Source organism: Trachemys scripta, chromosome 8, assembly GCF_013100865.1.
Source record: "Trachemys scripta elegans isolate TJP31775 chromosome 8, CAS_Tse_1.0, whole genome shotgun sequence".
Taxonomy (NCBI): domain Eukaryota; kingdom Metazoa; phylum Chordata; order Testudines; family Emydidae; genus Trachemys; species Trachemys scripta.
Window position 1 is genome coordinate 103153143 of NC_048305.1, and position 20786 is coordinate 103173928.

Here is a 20786-nt window from a genome sequence, read left to right on the forward strand (position 1 = left end):
ACCCGTCTCTCAAATGGGTGTGACACCATGCAGACCTGTCATGAGATTTAATTCTGCCTCCCAGAGCACTGCCCTTGCTGTGACTGTGTGTCTCAAGAGGGCCAAGAGAGCGGGGTCTCTACTGACAGCTGTTTCATTCCCACCCCACAGCCTGTTGTCTGACACTGTCGGCTGAGACATTGCACAATCAAACTAAAGCCTTTTGCTGGTTACAAGCCACCCAATTGTTCAATATTAATAGGCCTCTTTTGGGGGCCAGCATCTGATACGCCATGACCATGCCTCCGGCTGATTCTAAATAGAAAATCAGTCGCTCTTAGTCCTTTGAAAGTGCGGCCTGGTCCTACTGTGCTCGCTCCACTGATTCGGATTTGAGTGACCCATGCCGATTGCCATGGTGAGTGGTGGTAGAAATTGGCATCAGAGCTTTGAGGAGATGAAAGGCCCAATAGAAACTCCAGGCCTGATTCTTCCTGCCACTTCCGCAGGCACACAGCTTGAGATTGATGGAGTAAACGGTGGAGTTTAATGCCATCTCTGTACCCTGCCTTTGTGCTGTGGAGTTCTCAGCTGTGGGTCTGGTAAGGAGCGGGGGTAACTTTGCAGCCTGCTTATGAATCACAGAGAGGATTTCTATTTAAAGTCTGTAACCATCAAATCTCATCCACTTTAAAGGACCCTATTTATTTGCTACCTTAGTGTATGATTTAAAGCCACAAACATGATACCAGGTTGAAATTAGACAGAGGTTTCTAACCATCAGAGGAGTGAAGTTCTGGGACAGCCTTCCAAGGGGAGCAGTGGGGGCAAAAAACCTAACTGGCTTCAAGACTGAGCTGGATAAGTGTATGGAGGGGATGGGATGATGAGGTTGCCTACAAAGGCATGTAACTGATCTGTGACTGCTAGCGGCAAATATCTCCAACAGTCCTCGGTGATGGGACACTACATGGGGAGGGCTCTGTGTTACTACAGAGAATTCTTTCCCAGGGGTCTGGCTGGTGGCTCTTGCCCATATGCTCAGCATCTAACTGATCGCCATATTTGGGGTTGGGAAGGAATTTTCCCCCAGCTCAGATTGGCAGAGACCCTGGGGGGGGGGGGGGTCATCTTTCTCTGAAGCGTGGGGCACGGGTCACTTGCAGGTTTGAACTAGTGTAAACAGTTGATTCTCTGTAACCTGAAGTCTTTAAATCTTGATTGGAGGACTTCAGTAATTCAGCCAGAGGTTAGGGGTCTATTACAGGAGTGGGTGGGTGAAGGTCTCTGTCCTGTGATGTGCAGGATGTCGGACGTGATGATCATAGTGGTCCCAAGTCTGAGTTATTTCTTCCAGAAGTCATCGCATCTGGATTCGGAGATATGGAGAACCCACCGCTTTCCGTGGGAGTTTGTTTCAATGGCTAATCACTGTTGCTGTTAAAAAATCTGTGCCTTGCTTCTAATGTGAATTTGTCTGACTTTAACTTCAAGCCAATGGCTCTTGGTCTGCCTTGCTCTGTTAAATTAAATAGCCCTTTAGGAGCTGGGTATACTCTGCAGTATTTTCTCACTGTGAAGGTACTTAGACACTATAATCAATCACCTCTTGAGCATGTTTTTAATAAGCTAAAGCAAGACTGGATGCCTTTCTAAAGGATCTACTCTAGTTCAACCTCAAATTATTGGATTCAATGCAGGAATCATGGGTCAAAATTCTATGGTCTGTGTTATGCAGGAGATCATACCGGATCATCATAGCAGTGGCCTTAAAAATCTCTGAAACTCCTGCTCTGAACGCTAGACGGCTTTTCTGTATCAAATACGCTGAGCCTGGAGTGCGGGTGAGAGTGGTGTTTGCAGTCTCAGGGGAAATAAAAAATTGTAACTCAAAATAAAAGTAGCACACCATAAAGTCACCAGAGGGCAGTATCACCTACTGATTGGGAAGGACCGCAGGACCCAGAGTTAGAAGGGGCTGGTTCTCTTTTTCAGGCACTGAATGTTTCTTATTAAATGAATTTCACAATCAGAATCTTCATGGCCCACCCGCCATAGATCAGATACGCTACTGTGGAGCCTGCTGGCATGTATGATAGGTAAATAAATGGATATGGTTTAAATCACTGAACGTCAAAGGTCAAAGGAAAGCTCAGTTAAGTTAGGCCAAAACATAAAGAGAAATCTACAGCTAAATGGATTTTAGAGAGATCAGGAAAATATTTCTGGTGGTGGAGTTGAGAAGATGCCCCACTAGTCCAAGGAAAGCAGTGGCATCACATGGATCGTATACAATGAGACACTAGCAACCCCTGCAAATTCTAATCCATGAAACAATTCTGTATTGTCTCCTACTAAGGCTGAGTGGCTTAGGTGACAGGGTACCTCACCATCAGAATAATGCTGACAAACTGGAGGGAAATGATGTGGAGAAGAGCAACAAAAGGGGTACTGGAGGGGAGGGGGTGTGTGTGTGCGTGAAATTGACTTACACGAACAAAGAAGAGTAAAATATAGCTTGAGTAAGAGATGTCCTTCAGTGAGGAAGGACAATAACCTACGAATATTTGAAATGTGTAACAGCAGTTAGGAATTATTTTTAAAAACACCAAGGACTGGGGAATACAACTAGGAGCAGGATAAGGTTCAGGCAATGAAAACTGAAGATGAAGATCAAGATGAACAGATCTCTCCCCAGTGAAACTTTCTGAGAGTATCAGCTGCCAACGGAAGTAGCAGAACCTCTCAGATGTGTGATACATTTAAAACCAGACTAGACAAAATACTAGCACAGTGAATGTCTAAGGAACAGTCCTGTCCTGACCGGGAGAAGGTCTTCTCCATCTCCAGTGCCTCTGTCTGACGAAAGCCATGCAGGCAGTTGTAACAATGCCCTGACTGTCTTCATTCCAATATTCCAGTTGAGCTCAAATCTTGGAATTCCCTGAACTCCTTCATTATGGGGTGCTGAGTATAGGAGAGAACCCTCAAGTTTTACCATTCCAGAGGTCATCCCAAAGGTGAGCCGTTGATTTTTGATTGCATTTCAGTCACTCGGATGTCTTTAAATGCATATTCTTGTGGCTCTTCTCTGAATCCTTCTGATTTACCAACATCCTTTTTGAATTGTGAATCCACGCTGAAGCATCAAGATTTGACCTTCCCCGGGGCTCCCCACTGTGACATCACATGGACAAACATGTCGAGGGGCTAGGAAGGTATTTTAGGTCCTGAAAGCATGGCTTTGTAAGACGTATTATCCACTTAACTGTCTGTACTGGGCTAGCTTGATTATCACTTCAAAAGTTTTTTTTCTCTTAATTAATTGGCCTCTCAGAGTTGATAAGACAACTCCCACCTGTTCATGCTCTCTGTATGTGTGTATATATATCTCCTCAATATACGTTCCATTCTATATGCATCCGAAGAAGTGGGCTGTAGTCCACGAAAGCTTATGCTCTAATAAATTTGTTAGTCTCTAAGGTGCCACAAGTACTCCTGTTCTTCTTTTTGCGGATACAGACTAACACGGCTGCTACTCTGAAACTTATCCACCCAATATAACTGGGATGGTCTTGGAAAGCCAGGACAAATGGCTGGATCTCAGCTGTAAGGGGTCAAGTGCAGATCTGAGTTCAGTAGACCAGGACACACATAATAAAGGGAGAGCCACGTGTAACCCACTGCTCAGTATGTTCTACGTGGAGGTGAACCTGTTATAAGCTTTGGCTCTCTAGCATGAGCTGTAGGGACTCATGCTTTTAGCTCGGAAGGTTGTCAGTTCAATCCCCAGTGTTGGCTAAGATGGTGGCCATCACACATGCATCGATTTGTTCTGTATCTTCTTCCCAAGGGCCAGACAATCCAGGCTTTCGTTAACCAGGAGTTGTTTGTGGGGAGGAGCTACAACAATAAGACACTATGGGGACTTCTTCAGTCCTCTGTGGTTGTGCAGTAAAAGCTTCTTGTGATGTAAGCTTGTGTGGCAGGGTGCTTTTTGTGCAACAGCTTCAGAAGTTGCTAGGAAACCGTGCGTTGGCCTCCAGCCAGCAATAATCTGTTCTGATGGCATTCTAACTTGTGTCTTCACGGAGTGAGGGCCGGGGGGGAGTCTCTCTCTAGCTACTTGGGCAGTTTAATTCCCTCCAGATCAGTCAAATCTCTTACCAAAAAACCAACAACTTTTTAAAACCAACTCCCAGGATTTTAAAGATGATGGGGGAAATGGGCTAGAGCCTTGCTTGTTTCAGAAAAGCTTAAAAGTGTGTGTGGGTGTGTCTGTGTGTGGGGGGGTGATTTGTCTTTAAAAAAGCTTTTTACCTTAGACTTACAGTATCAGAAATATAAAGGTGGTGGTTGTTTTTTTTTTCTGGCGCTCTCCTTGGAAGTCCCAAGACTGTGAAGTGGGAGTTTTCTCAGCTGTGGACTGAAGGGAGTTGGTTTTGATTTTTTTTTTTTAGCAATGAGTTTGCTAATCCCAATTTTTTGTCAGGTGTTTGAATAAAATAACGACGGACAAAACCAAATAGGAAACAGCGTTTTGAACAGACTGGCTGAAAATTCCTTCCCCTCCCAATTACTCCATTTTCATTTTCTTGACTCTTATGATGTCATTGTTTCACTAGGTCTCCCATCATCCATAGAGTCTTCCAGAAAAAACAGAATAGACAAGACCAGAGTTTCTAACATAATAAAGGGGAGAAATTCACCATAAATAAGGAAAAAAGGGGGCACAGATTCATTTTCCCCTTGCAAATCACCTTTAAAATACTCCATTCCATACACAACAATCACCCCTCTCAACCTCCAGTCTGAGTCGATGAGGAATTGCTCTGAATTTATGCTTAAATGGGGATAAAACCACTGAACATTTGAATGGAAAAGGATAGACTGATGGTATTTGTAAAGGAACAATGTTACTGATTAAGTCTGCAATAAGATCTACATTCCCCCCCGTATATTTATCTGCAACATGGACGCTTTCTTTACAAATATAGATCCCTCCACTCCCCCCAAAAAAGAGGTCCCACTTCATATTTTCCCATTTCTGCGTTCCAGCACATGTGGTATTGGATATTGGTTTGAGGTTCTCTGTGAAGTGCTAGTGTTTCTTTAAGAAATGTTCTCTTTAGTCAGGTAGTGGTGAGCCAGAGGATTATGGGAGTTTGTAGCTGAGGCCCAGGCACTGACAGTGCATGCCTGTGGCACTGCGGTAGGGTGGAGGTGCAGAGTAGCAGTATATTTTGCTCTCTCTGTTTAGGTGATGTTAATGGCTCCCCATGCAAACCATGTGACGAATCACCTGGCTATTGCAGTCATAGACAGACTCTACAGCAATGCCATCATATTCTGTCTGTCATCAAGGTGGTGGTTTCTGTCGGAGCTGTCAAACCTATCCCAGTAACAGCCATTGCGTGAGACACCCAATCACCCTCTTAGCAAGCAGTCCTCTCTAAACTGCCCTGCTCACACCACGCTCAAAACAGATTGGCACTAGCAGTCCCAAGCAAGAGCAGAGTCTGTGCGCTGCGCTGGATGTGGACACCGCGTGGATGGGAGAGTTTCTGTTGGGGTGTGTGTGTGTGTGTGTGTGTGTTTAACCCACCTTAGGTGTTTTATGAGGTCCAGCCACAAGAGGGTGACAACGTTACACAGTGGGTTAGCATCAGAGACAAGAGCTAAAAGGAGCCAGGTTGCTGATGAAGGTGGAGAAAAGCAAATGTAGCACTAATCTTCAAAGAATGGGATGGCGAGTGATCCTGGCGATTACTGTCTTATAGGTTTAGCGCCTCTCCTGGCGGGGACTGAGGTGTCCTTTTTTGCATGGCTAACTTCCTTTACAAGCATTTGCCTTTATCCCTAAAGTGGGATAATAACAGAGATAGAGAAGACCTGTTTAGCTCAATGGGTACATTTCCCTGCAAGGGAGGAGTACAGCCTCCTGCTGGAGGGTGCGTTATTGCACCTGATACCAGGCCTGAAAGTGCTGTACTGCCCAGCCCCCCTTTGGCCCTCCCCCTGTCCTCCTTCTCCCAACCTCCAGCCCTGGTACTGTCCTGCCAGTGGGATTCACTCTGCTATCTCATCCAGTAATGCCCTTTACAGAGACTAGCATCTGCTATATTACCAGGACTGACCATGCACTGGGGCTGAGCCATGAACCTTGGAACATCTTCATTAGCTAGCTGCAGTGATGCTACATGGGTAATTGCATGTAGTTACTTGGAGCAGCCATGGGGTGGCAGCATAACTGTGAAAGCCCTGCACTCTCTGGCTACTACCAGGCTGCAGTGGACTATTATATTTCATGGCAGCCCAGTGGCTTGTGCATTGCATGGGGGTGGGTCACTCAGTAGGATTTTCCCATGACTAGCTCCAGCTTTATGCCGATGAATGCCACATGTATCGGTTTCATTATTTCATCTCAATCTTACTCTGATCTTAGTCATATTTTGGTCTCCCTCCTGAGAGCCAGACACAAAACACCCATTGGGGATCACAGTTGTATTTCTATAAAGTGAGGAAAAATCATGGTGACATTAAAGCACTGATCTGTCTGTCACTTAAACGCTCAGTACCTCAGTTTCCCCACCTGTAAGATGGGCATAATAATCTTTCCATCTTGGCTGTGGTGGTGTGAGGATAGACACATCAGTGATGGGGAAGCGCTCGCATGCTACAATGAGGAGGCTAGATAGACTCTGCTTTCCCCTGCTTTGTAGCCGAATGGCTCTTAGAATCCAGGCCAACCTGTCAGATTCCAGCCACGGGCCTCTTTTAAATTTGTCCTTGTCCGGGGAGGCACGTGGAGCTGTCGGCTCCAGCCACAAACAGCATCCAGGCAACCTGTTGTAGCAATTCTCAGCAGCTCTCACACGCTCAGCCCTCGTAGCTCCATATGAAACAAACACACTTGGCTCTCACTGAATAGCTTTCCAGCATCGCTCCTGTCGCTGCAGGTTGGCTGGCATGGGAATAAAGGCAGGACCCAGGCAGTTTGCCAGAACAGTTTCCTGTCTCAGAGTGCTCCGTGGGTGTGCTGTACTCATCTGCGCCACCTGCCCTGCCCCGATCCCCTGAGTGTGTTACATCAATGGCAAATGCACCCTGGCCTTCCAGTTTCTCAGCGTCTTTCCCAACCCACGCACAGAGGACAGATGGGTTTTTTTCAAAGAGCATCTCAAGGCTCCAGTTAACCTTTGCGAGGCAGTTCTTCTGCGCTGTTCCCTGGCCCGTTTCTGGGCTATCCCTCAGCCCAGGGAACCTGACTGCAGGACCTTGTCCTTCTACGACAGTGATAATGGGCAGCAGCTCTTGGTGCTTCCTTCCAATTGGGAGTTCCCCCACCGAATTTGGCCACCAGGAGCTCCCTTCTTTCACCTACAGTCAGGGCCTTTCCATTTCCTCCCATATATCCCCCTCTTTCCCCCCCCCCCCCGTGGGCCACCTTATGAATGCCCCATCCCCTCCTACCTCTACAGTCACATAGACCTCCCCACCCCAGGAGCATCACCCTCTAGTGATACACCCCCCACCCAAACTGTGCCAGCCCCCTCCCCCATCCTACTGACATAAACCCCAGCTTCACTCCACTCCCCTTTTCCCTTCACCCTGAGACGCTGAAGAACAGGGCCCTGGTTTGTGTTGTCAGAAATCGGACACAGCCTTCGACTGGTTAATCTCTGTCTTCCAGCATGGGTCCCGGGTCAGGTCCTTTACTGTAGAGGGAGCCAGCAGGCTCACGAGGGGTGCTGAGTCTGTCTGGGAGCCATTTCCTCAGTGGCCTACGCTGGCCGGCGCATGGTGCAGTGATTGCTGGGGTTCTGTAACGCTGAGCGCGCCTGAGTCTGCCCACCAGGAGGCAAACTCTCAACCCATTGCAGCAATCTGACGCACCACCCGCTTGAAGCCCTCGTCTTTCTCGGGTGTGGCTCTTTGGGCAGCTCCATGTGGGCGTCTCCATTGAGGATAGAAATCTCCTGGGGTCCATGGCCCTCTCCACTGCTGCCAGCACCCCATCTGCAGTGCTAACCACCCAGCGCCTCTTAACGCCTGCTGCACGCGCTTCCTCCGAGCAGCTTCCGGTGAGCGCTGCTGATGGTTTAAATGGCAGCACATTGACCTTGTTCTCTCTCCTCTCCTGGAGCTCACCCGAGGCTTCCTGCACGGCTCACATATGTCCTCTTCCCCCAGCTGATCAGCGCTGAGAGATGCCCTTGATAACGAGTCTAAGGGCCAGCCCTAGGAGTCTTCGTTGGTCCCATCCATGCTGCAGGTGTGACGGGTTCATGGTGACTCGCGTCTGACCCGTTTGCAATGGACGCAGTTATGTTGTGTCTGCCCAGCACCTCTTCCCTGCAGGCCGGTGTCAGCCATGTTTGTTTGCTCGCCCCTAGGCATTCTGGGTACTCTCAGTGGGGGAGAGAGTGGCCGCCACCGCCTGTGGTGCGGTGCATTCTGGGATGGCCTACCACACAGAGAGCGGGGAAGGAGGAAGCTGGGTACTCCGGGGCTCAAGCACCCATGGGAAAAAATCGGGGATGTTCAGCACCCACAGACCCCAAGGCCCCACCCCCACTCGGCCTCTTCCCCCATGTCCCTGCCTGTGCTGCGCCTCTTTCTGCCCTGCTCTGCCTCGTCCCCTAAGACCCCGCGGCTCACTCCTCTCCACCCCATCCCCGTCACTCGCCCTTAAGGCAAGAGGGGGCAGAAGGGAGCGAGCAGCAGGCGGGAGGGGGCGGGACCTCGGGGGAAGAGGCGGAGCAGGGGTGGAGCACCCACCATCAAAAACAAAAGTCAGCGCCCGTGTGGTTAGGGGTCCATGCCGTTCAATGTTGCAACCTGGGAACGGGGGGGAGGGGGGGGACCCAAGCACCAGTGAAACAGGGTTAGTCGCCATGGCAACTGAGTGCTAACTATGTTGCACTGATCTAAAAAAAGTTTAGAGCCAACCAACTCCTGAAGCTGTGATGTGGACAGGGCCTTGGGGGCCCCAGAGGCTGATGGGAGCTGCTAAAGGAAAAACTGGAAGTCAAACACATCGCTGCCCCCTAGGGGTGACTTTCTTGTCATCTAGGGGGTTATCGCGCGTCAGGACTAGCCTTGTCGAATATGCAGAAATTTGGAAGGCATGGAAAAAAAGCACATTTCCCCCCCTTTTTTCCAGCAAAAATCAGAAATTTGGGGGAAACCTCTGCAGTAGTTGTGCATTTATCAAAGCTAAAGATTATTTATTTCTTTAAGAATCAGAATTGTCTGACAGATAATTTCGTTAGCACATTAAAAAGTACCGTTTGGTCTATTTATGAAATAGATATGTAGAAATTCTTTAGTTTGGATTTGAATGATGACAAATATACCTAGCATTAGGGCCGGCGCTGCAGCTGCTCACTAAGGTACATAGGTGTATATTTTTGCCCGTTGGCAAATAGGATAAAAATATAACATGTTGCAAATAGAAAACATCAATATTGTTGTAAACAGAAGAGAAGGTTATATCATTTCAGGTCAGAAATAATGTGTAAATAGATCTGGCCTAACATTATCACGGAGATACAGAAGAAACTCCTGTTTCCAAAGAAAGAGCCTGGAAAACGAATGTCCTTGTCATGTAGTTAACAGAGCACAATATTAAGGACCAACTGTAAATTCAGGTATATAGCCAAACTTGATCGTAAAACCACCACCAAACTCTTCAATAGTGCATTATCATCCGATATACATCTACACACAGTAAGTGCCATAACTGTAGGCAAAACTAGCCATCCTCTGAACAGTATAATATAACTTAAACAGCCTACCTCAATTTTACTTCTTTCCTTCCTCGATCACTGTTCATTCTGAGAGAAAAATACTTAATAGACTAACATGGCTGCTACTCTGAAACCTGTCATTAATAGAACAGTTTCTTTTCAATTTCCCCCCAAATTTCCAATTTTTCCAGACCAGGGAAAAAAACAAGATTCCCCCTTCCCCCCCAAGTTCCCCTTCTCCCTCCCCCCAGACCTTGAGAGGGCCAGCTGAGCCTCTGACTCCTCCCGGGCTCTCTGAGTGCACTCCCTCCAGGTGCTAGGCCCTTAGCTTTCACCTTGGGGAGGAATTTCACAATTCTTCACTCCCAGATAGGGCGCTGGCTACAATACTCTGTGTACCAACCCTCATTGCCTAACAGTCCCGACTGCGTTCAGCCCCTGAGGTTCATCCCTTTGGAAGCTGTTACCAGGAAATGAATACAGTGACCCAAACCAGCCTTCTTAAAGTATTGTTTAATCTTAACAGTAGGAAGGAAGCATGACAAGAGAAAAGTCTTTTTAAACAGTAATCCCTAACCTTTATTTGGTGCCTTTCACCAGCAGAGCTCAAAGTGCTTTCCAAAGGAGGACAGTATCATTTTACAGGTGGGGAAGCTGAGGCACAGAGCATGGGGGGGAGGGAGAGGAAGTGACTTGCCCAAGATTACCCAGCAGGCTGGTCACCAAGCCAAGCATAGGACCCAGAGTGCCTGAGTCCTAGGTCAGCCTCTATCCCTCTCTTAAGACAGTCTATATCCATACCTATCTTCCCTAAAGGCTATCCTGCACCAGGCTCCCCAACCCCTGGGGCGCAGACTGCTCCCCAACAATCTCTGCCTCGATTCCCCCCTTAACCATCTGCCCTCCTCCAGAAAGTGTCTGTGTCTTTTAAACCTTTCTGAGGCTTTGATCTCCATGCCCCCAGCTGGGCTGAGCCATTCCTGGAGGAACCTGTTTAACAAGCCCAGGGGATCTAGGCAGCCCATCACAGTGAAGGGGTCCAACCTTGTCCAGCCAGTGTTTTCTGAGAGGGCAGTTCAGCTTTCACCTCCCCCATCCCTGAATCCACAGAAAAGAGGAACTTCCCAGTTAGCGGTAGGTAGGTGGGAGGAGAAATCTGACAAGCAGTGGGGGCCAGATTCTGAGTCCAGCAAAACTGCTTTAGATTGGGAACAACTCCTGTGATATTTTAATTTTTTTTTTTTTTTTAATGGAGATCTCCTAGAACTGGAAGGGACCTTGAAAGGTCATCGAGTCCAGCCCCCTGCCTTCACTAGCAGGACCAAGTACTGATTTTGCCCCAGCTCCCTAAGTGGCCCCCTCAAGGATTGAACTCACAACCCTGGGTTTAGCAGGCCAATGCTCAAACCACTGAGCTATCCCTCCCCCCAGCTATCGGTGAGGCAAGAGTGATGTGGTCTTCACAAACGTGCCTGAAGAGGAGACTGTTTGGGGTCCTTTCCTCTGCTCCCACTGCCCCCTGGCTCAGGAAATCCTGGGATGTTACTGTCGATTGTGATATCACTAGGAGCTTGCTCAGGGTGGTCTGATTGGGTTGGGTGAAGGTACCCGGCTTGGGGCTCTGTTGGACGAAAACCAGATCCTTCTACTCAAAAAGTAATAGCAAAAAAATTTTTAAGTACGTCAGAAGCAGGAAGCCTGCTAAACAACCCGTGAAGCCACTGGATGATCGAGATGCTAAAGGAGCACTGAAGGACAATAAGGCCATTGCGGAGAAACTAAATTAATTCTTTGCATTGGTCTTCGTGGTTGAGGATATGAGGAAGATTCCCAAACCTGAGCCATTCTTTTTAGGTGACAAATCTGAGGAACTGCCCCAAATTGAGGTGTCATTAGAGGAGGTTTTGGAACAAATAGACAAACTAAACAGTAATCAGTCACCAGGACCAGATGGTATCCACCCAAGACTTCTGAAGAAACTCAAATGTGAAATTGCAGAACTACTAATTGTAGTCTGTAACCTATCATTTAAATCAGCTTCTGTATCAAATGACTGGAGGATAGCTAATGTGATGCCAATTTTTAAAAAGGGCTCCAGAGGTGATCCTGGCAATTACAGGCCAGTAAGCCTAACTTCAGTACTGGACAAACTGGTTGAAACGATAGTAAAGAACAAAATTGTCAGACACATAGATGAACATAATTTATTGGGGAAGAGTCAACATGGTTTTTGTAAAGGGAAATCATGCCTCACCAATCTACTAGAATTCTTTGAGGGGGTCAACAAGCATGTGGACAAGGGGAATCCAGTGGATATAGTGTACTTTGATTTTCAGAAAGCCTTTGACAAAGTCCCTCAACAAAGGCTCTTAAGCAGAGTAAGCAGTCATGGGATAAGAGGGAAGGTCCTCTCCTGGATGAGTAACTGGTTAAAAGATAGGAAACAAAGGGTAGGAATGAACGGTCAGTTTTCAGAATGGAGAGAGGTAAATAGGGGTGTTGCTGAGGGGTCTGTACTGGGACCAGTCCTATTCACATATTCATAATTGATCAGTATACAGTGAGGTGGCAAAATTTGCAGATGATATAAAACTACTCAAGATATAAAGTCCCAGGCAGACTGCAAAGGGCTACAAAAGGATCTCACAAAATTGGGTGACAGGACAACAAAATGGCAGAGGAAATTCATTGTTGATAAATGCAAAGTAATGCACATTGGAAAACATAATCCCAACTATACATATAAAATGATGGGGTCTAAATTAGCTGGTACCACTCAAGAAAGATCTTGGAGTCATTATGGATAATTTTCTGAAAACATCCACTCAATGTGCAGCGACAATCAAAAAAGCAAACAGAATGTTGGGAATCCTTAACAAAGGGATAGATAATAAGACAGAAAATATCATATTGCCTCTATATAAATCCATGGTACGCCCACACCTTGAATACTGCATGCAGATGTGGTCGCCCCATCTCAAAAAAGATATATTGGAATTGGAAAAGGTTCTAACAAAAATGAGTAGGTGTATGGAGTGGCTGCTGTATGAGGAGAGATTAATAAGACTGGGACTTTTCAGCTTGGAAAAGAGACGACTAAGGGGGGATATGATAGAGGTCTATACAATCACGACTGGTGTGGAGAAAGTAAATAAGGAAGTGTTATTTACTCCTTCTCATAACACACGAACTAGGAGTCACCAAATGAAATTAATAGGCAGCAGGTTTAAAACAAACGAAAGGAAGTATTTCTTCACATAACAGACAGTAAGCGTGTGGAACTCTTTGCCAGAGGATGTTGTGAAGGCCAAGACTATAACAGGGTTCAAAAAAGAACTAGATAAATTCATGGAGGATAGGTCCATCAATGGCTATTAGCCAGGATGGGCAGGGATGGTGTCCCCAGTCTCTGTTTTCCAGAAGCTGGGAATGGGCGACAGGGGATGGATCACTTGATGATTCCCTGTTCTGTTCATTCCCTCTGGGGCACCTGGCATTGGCCACTTCAGTAGACAGGATACTGGGCTAGATGGACCTTTGGTCTGACCCAGAATGGCCATTTTTATATTCCTCTCTTTTTTTTCCTTCTCCTCTGAAAGGTTTTTACTGGTGCTGCTGGATCCAGACAAACCCTCTGGGTCTCTCTAGCTCCCACACGAAACCTACCCTCTGCTGCCAGCCTATGGTGTTACAGGGGTGTTTGGATCAGAATATTTTCCTCTGCCTTGCTTAGCTACCAGAGCGATGTGAAATTTTTGTATTGTTAGAGGTGGAGACCCATTTCAGTCTGATCTGAGCATACCTGAATTTAGGGGAGGATAGTCCTTCTTGTATCAGAAACAAGGGCACAATCCCAATTTAAAAAAAAAAAAAAAATCTGTTGCAGGCCCCTTTAAGAGTTAAAGGGACCAGGATTCTGGATCTCTGTCTCTCTGCTGGCTGTTTGCTTTGGGAGGCTGTGACTGAAACAAACCTGAGCTGATTAGAGCTGGTTAGAAGAGTCTTGCCACCCCTGGGTTATAGTATTATTACTGTTGTCAATGACTGTCCCTGTAGTTGGTAGCAAAAGGAACAAGATTCAACATCATCTGAAGTGGAGTCCATACTTGGGGGACTAGGGCCCGGTCGTGCTAAGACTTATGGAGGTGACTCGCAGAACTTTAGTGTGTACGGCTCTGCAGGGTTGGGCCCTCTGTGTGGAAGGTGAAATATACATCAGACACGCTTAGGTCAGACATTTGCTGTCCTGGTGCCACGTGTAAACGTCAAGCCATCTGCAAAGGACCAAAGCAAAATGTGAAAAACATCTGTGCCTCCAAACCTCCCAGCTAATGCGAAAAATTAACCGCCCCCGCTCCCGGCCTTGTGGCTGACAGCAGCAGAAGGGAAATCCCAGAGAGGTTGGAGACGGAGACTCACGATTTAATGTAAGTACAAAATGACTGTGGACTGAGGTCCAGATGCTCAGCGAGTGGGAATTGACGTGGCTGCGTTGATTTCAGTGGCGCTAAGCTGACTTGCACTTGTTTAGGATCTGGCCTAGAGGCCGATGGCCCGGAAAGGGAACAGATTGGGGGGAGCTTGTCTTCTTGTTTCCCATTTGTTTCCTTTTCTTGAGGCACAGTTTAGAATTCAGAGCTGCAGGGGGAGGGAGGGAGGGGGGGTCTGTGATTTTTGCAAGCTGATGGGTCTGTGGCTTCCTGCCTCCTGGATGACTCATGTTCACTCAACTCGATTCTGAAGTGTGATAAAAAGGGAAAGGCAAATCTAACCGTTCCTCCTGTCTTGCTCAGCCAGTGGCTAAGATGGCAGGTGCGGAGCACTCTGCACCAGGAATGGAATGTGACATGGATGGGGCAATGACACGGCCGCACCTCCTGTTGCAATTACTAGCCATAAGCTCTGATCCACAGCCCGTTGATGTCAGTGGAGAATGGGCATCGGACCAGGCCCACAGTGCTGAGAAGGGGCAACACTTGTGATGCAGGCAGACTGGGGAGTAGGGGGAGGCAGTGTCCCCGACTAAGCAAAATCTTTGGCAGCTGATTTGGATCTCTCCCAGCGGTGTCACTCCGGAGACTTCAGCGGAGTTACTCCTGGTGTGAACCAGTGCAAGTAAGATCAGAGTTTCCTCTGTCTTGCTTTACTGCCGGAGCTGTGTGAAATTTTAATATTGTTAGAGGTGGATTTAAAGCAAGACCCCACCCAGATCCGAGCATCCCTGAATTTTGGGGAGGAGCCAGATTTCAGTGAGTGTAACTATACATTTTCTTGCAGTGTATTATTCAGCGGCTAGGTCACCCTGTGTGCTGTACAGAGTTCCAGGCAGGGTGCGACTATGCTAGTAAACCAAGGAGACAAAGTTGGGAGTCAAGCTACATGAAAGCCTGTTTGTTTTTGTCTTTAGCTGTGGTTTCTTGAATAAATGCCTCCTGTTTAAGAATGACTATGCTTCTATAAACCATGATAGCAAGGAGGTGACCTGACAGAGGTATATAAAATAATGAACGGTCTTGAGAAGGCCAGTTGGCAACATCTTCCGCGCAAGGGGCATCTGATGAAATTAAAAGTTATTATCCTAAAATTGGTGAAAGGAAGTACATTGGGAACAATTAACCTGTGGAACTCACTGCTACAGGATATCATTTTAGAGAAAAAGATGGCTCTAAAGTAAAGTTTGGACAATTATATGGGTAATAACTAGTGTCTGGATGTATACTAACCAGGATAAAAGCATATGAACTATACCTACCATCATGCTGCATGATAAAGGGCTGCCACTGGGAGATGCATATATAAGCCGGTTGTTGCAAAACTCTAACTCTGAAGCATCTTTGGTGCTGATCCCTGTCAGAGGAAAGTTATTGGCACTGTGGACCTTTGGTCTAAGCCTGCATGGTCCTAAACATTAAACTGGCCAGTCTAGCTTCATTGCCCAAGCAGAGGGAGAGAAAAGTAAAGTAACTTAGGATGCACTCTGGCTGAATTCCCATTGACCCTATCTAAGAAGGCATGTGTCCCCTGACTGCTCAACGAGGCCCATAAATAGTGGGAAATAAATGAGACCTTTCACATGCTTTAATTTTAGTAACTGAAGCTGCCATTAATAGCAGAGGGATTTGATTACATATATGTTGATGGTCCCCTTTAAGAAAATCAGGGTATTGTTAGTAGCTACAAGCCAATCGTGGGGGGCCGGGGAAGGATCGTTATGTAGCTTATGTAGCCAATAGTTAATGGACAATGTGGGCAGACTTGGCCCTAAATCTCCCTTATATAGAATGAGGGTTTACCGAAGCTAAGAACAATAGAAATGTTGCCATGGCGTTTCTCCCCCCCGCCCAATATAAACCCCTTTTGCAAACATTCTCCAGCAATGTTTGCTACCCAAACGCTGTAGTTTTGTGCCAATACAAGGCAATCTGATGGCGAAACTGATTATAAGCAAAGGCTAAGCTGCTGAGCTGAGAGAGAGAGGCAGAAAGCAAACCTACAGGGCAAACAGTGAAGGAAATTGGATGTGCAAAAGCCTTTGTCATAGAAATTGAAGGTGTTGGTAATTACACAAGTACAGAAACTTGCTGTGTAGAACTCGCAGGGGGCTTGATTCTCAATTCCTCACACCCCTAAAATGTCCATAGGATTTAGAGGCAGCTTTGGGGGCCACCAGGATTGCAGGTTTATACCGGGAGTTTTGGTCCCCTTAAGGAACTTTATCATATGCAAATGTAAAGACCCAATCTTGCTCATAGAAACAGGCTCGGTTACACCAAACTGCAGGATCAGAGCTCTGTTTTGAATGTGACATTTAAAGGAAAAAACTTTAAAGCCCATTCGCTCAAGAGAACCTCTCTTTTTCTGAACACTGGTGACGGTTGTGCTAGCACTGAAGGCTAAATCCACCAGCTGATTTTCAGTGGCAGAGGGAAAGCGAATAGTAAATGTTTCTCTCCCCCTTCTCTCTCCTCCGGTCCCACCCCTCAATTAACTTTTTCATTTGGAGAGCTATACTGCCACATGTAACATTCCTTTGTAGATCTGTGGGCTGGAGCCAACTAGGAGAAGCCCAATGAAAGACCCACAGCCAAAGGAGATATTGCAGCATCAAAGCATGATGTGTGCTTTACACTTTCCCAGGGAACATGCTACACAGCAAAAACCTCCACAGAGTGGAGAGACAAGGCGGGTGAGGTAATCTCCTTTATTGGACCAACTTCTGTTGGTGAGAGAGACAAGCTTTCGAGCTACACAGAGCTCTTCTTCAGGGCTGGGAAAGGGACTCTCAGCATCACAGCTAAATACAAGGTAGAACAGATTGTTTAGCACAGGTAGTTAGCCGCACATATTCTAAGGGCTCATTCAGGCCTATTAACACCCCTCCAGTCATTGTGGGTGGGGGTTTAAAGGGTTACAGATTGTTGTAAAAAGCAATAAATCCAGTGTGTCTATTTGGTCCATGATTTTTAGCATCTAACAGTCTCATTTTTTGAAGGAATTGTGCAGGTCTCCTTGAGGACGAGGACTGAGAGGTCAGCTGTAGAGCGATCGCTTGGTGACAAGTGCTCTCCCACAGGTGAGATGGGGTTTTTTGTTTATCATTTTTCTGTGTGAGTTCATTCAAGAGCGTGGTGATTGTCTGTCTGTTTTACCCACATGGTTGTTATAGGGGCATTTAGCGCACTGGATAAGATACGCCACACGTTGTGATAGGCATGTGTGGGACCTATGGATCATGAAAGGTGTGTTGTGGGGGGTGTTGATCATCATAACAGACCCGCACATGACATAGCTGGGAGCTTAAATTCATAACTCTGCTAGATGCTAGAACCCATGGACTGAATACAGACACTGGATTTATGGCTTATTACAACAACCTGTAACACACTAAATTCCCCCCTCCACAGCTTTCCTGCCCCCAGGGCTGGAGGGGTGATAACAGGCAACTTCACCTGAAATGATCCCTTGAAATATATGTTAACTACAACCTGTTCCACCTTGTATTTAGCTGTGACTCACTGAGTGATTTCCCACACCTGAAGGAGAGCTCTGGGTAAACTCCAAAGCTTCTCTCTCTCCCCAACAGAAATTGGTCCAATAAAAGTTACTCCCTCACCCAGCTTGTCTGTCTAATATCCTGAGACCCACATGACTACAAGTACGCTGCATACCACAGAGTGGAAGCAGGAGACAGAGAGATTGAGGCGTAGGGGGCAGGGCAAGCGACGGGTTCTTTCTTTCTTTTTTGAGTCAGTTATTGCTAAGGCAGCTGTACTCTGGACAACTCAGGATATGACATCACCGGGAGGGGGGGGTGGGAAAGATCAGGCAGAGTTTCTTTAATGAAAACCCCAGCAAGGGTTGGTGTGTGTGTGTGAGGTTTTTCCCTGACCCCGGGATCTCACAGCTAAACCGAGGGAGCCCAGAAGGAATCCGGAGGATCTAGCTAGTTGACCTTTCCATACACTCGGGAGGGATTCGGTCTCTAATTCAGATCAGTTCTGGAGTTAGGTGAGTGTTTGTTTTTTGTTTTGTTTTAAACTTTCCTTAAGAAGTTTCTGGCTTGCTCTGAGAATAACTGGCTCCCAGCAAAGCCCCTTCCAGCTACAACCTCCCGCTTTCCCTGCTAGCCTATTGTGTGTCACAGTCCCACTGGGAGCAAGAGCAAACGCAGCCAAGAGGATTGATTCCCCCAACTTCAGAGCCCCACCATGAAGTTGCAGATGGTACATTTTAGGGGGAGGGGGCATTTCAGGAGTTGGATGCTGCAAACTAGGGTCCGCTCAGCTGGTGCGCTTGTAAATATTTAGTGACCCCGTGTTCTGTGACATCCGGGGCGAGCGTGAGGGGCTAGCCACAGCAGAGGGGGAATGAGTGTGGCTTTCGGAGCCGATGAGTGGAGTAAATGTCACTTCCTGGAGTAGAAGAGGGTCGAAAACAGCTGAAGTTTGGAAGCAGTATTCTGTGCTTAGCAGAGTTTGGACGGGGGCCAGTTGCCACTGGAAGGCTACGCTGGGGTCTGGGAGCAGAAATGTTCTTTGTATGGTTGTAGTGTTTTGCAGTTAAATGGCCCATAGCTAGTGGCTTGAGTGAGGCAATTGCATGTCCTGGAAGCTGGTCCATACGTGTTGGCGTGAGCGCATGGAGTTCGGGAGGAGCTTGGGTTTGCCCAGAAGATGAGTTGTAGAGGGTTGGTGCGTTGTGTTTTTTGGTATCATGTCTGACCCTCACATGGGGGCTGCGCGGCTCACGTGCTCCGAACAGGCAGCAGGAGCCCCTGAGCCCAGGCCTTTCAGGGTTGTGCCTCTGTAGCAACTGTTACTAAGGACTGGACCTGGTCCCTCCAGTGCTAGGAGCATGAGCCTTTACTGATTTACACGGGTGTTAGATCAGACCCCAAATCCCCTAGCTGACAGCGGTGGAAGATCCATGTCCTCTGTGGATCAGGCCCAGAGTGGGACGTGTAACACACACTGACCAGGGAGCTACACCTCCCTTCTGCTTTCCAAGTAAGAGGATCGGTCTAGTGAGAGGAAGGTTGGCCCGGTGGTGAAGACATTCGACTCTGACCTGGGTTCAATTCCCCTCTGCCACAGACTCGCCATGTGACCTTGGGCCAGTCACTTAGCCTCTCTGTGCCTCTGTTCCCGGATAACAGCACCACCCTACCTCACAGAGGTGTGGGGAGGAAAAAGACATGGTGGGAGGAGGTGATGGGGGCCAGATAGACCGAAGCTGTGTCCTGGTCCCTCGGGGAACAAACACTACAAGGAGGCGTGATCAGAGGCGAATTCTAAGAGGGTGTTGGAGGAGCAGGAGCCGAGGTGCGTGATGCCAAGCACTCAGTGGGCTAGCACTGGGCAAAGTGATGGGCCAGCCGGTAACACCAGCTTGGGGCAGGGAAATCGTGGGGCAGGCGGAGGTGACAGTGGAGGGAGCCGCAGGCAGGCTGGGTGATACCAGGCAGTGGGCGTGGCGGCAGCAGATGGGGACTGCCTGGCCGTGGGCAGGGTGAAGAAGGAGTGAACAAAACCAGGCAGGGGGCAAGGGTCTGGAAGCAGACATCTGCTTGGCACAGTTGTAGTGTTTCGCACTTGGGGACAGAAGGGGGTTTCCAAGTCCTGAGCGATCTGGTGGGGAATCGCCACAGGGGGAACCTGGGCTCCGCTCTCCTGGCTGCAACTTCTCAGGCTGTCCCCTGATTGCAGCATCCAGAAGGGTGATGCCCTACGTGGGTTTTGGTGCCTATTTTCTGTGGTGGTTGGTGCTGCCTCTGAACAGCTGAGACTGTGCGGGAAGCTCCCTTCCTGGGACCCACAGACAGATTCCCATGACATCTAGCAGGTAAATGTTGTTCTGCGCTCCTTGGAGATCATCATCTCTCAGCTGGGGCTCCTCTTCCGATCTTCCTCTCCCAGGCTAGTTCGCTTTGGCCTCTCCCCCAGCCCTTCACGCCCCAGCCAGCAAGTCCCCCCTCCCAGTAATTTCCTTGGAACGTCTCCTGGAATTTTCCATCCTTTGTGACGGCATTTGGGATCTGCGGCCAATAACCCCGTTCCTCCAAGACAGTGCAGCCAGGGTCTGGCTTCAGCAGGAAGCCAAGAGAAACCAGCCCTGTTTGGGGAACATTGAGATCAAGTGACCATTTAAAAAACATAATCCTGTCATGTCCCCTTCGATTAGTTAAACTCAAAGGCTGTACAAGGACAGGGCGCAGATGGTTGACTTGGGCATAACGCTGCTGGTCTGTTTCCAAACATACGGCTCTTTGTATCAGGGTTTCATGACAACAATAATGAGACTCCAAACCTATAAATGCTTATGCGCATGCTTAACTGTGTCAAGTGTCAGAGGGGTAGCCGTGTTAGTCTGAATCTGTAAAAAGCAACAGAGGGTCCTGTGGCACCTTTAAGACTAACAGAAGTATTGGGAGCATAAGCTTTCGTGGGTAAGAACCTCACTTCTTCAGATGCAAGAAGTGAGGTTGCATCTGAAGAAGTGAGGTTCTTACCCACGAAAGCTTATGCTCCCAATACTTCTGTTAGTCTTAAAGGTGCC

At 47.7% G+C, this 20786-nt stretch overlaps 1 protein-coding gene across 1 annotated transcript in view; it reads left to right on the top strand.

Moving 5' to 3' along the window:
• The first annotated feature begins 18036 nt into the window (after positions 1-18036).
• Positions 18037-20786, top strand: part of MOB3C (MOB kinase activator 3C) — a 44214-nt gene continuing 41464 nt past the window's right edge. The window contains exon 1 of the mRNA XM_034779885.1: positions 18037-18239. The gene's annotated coding sequence lies outside the window, so the exon portion shown is untranslated. The remainder of the gene's footprint in view (positions 18240-20786) is intronic.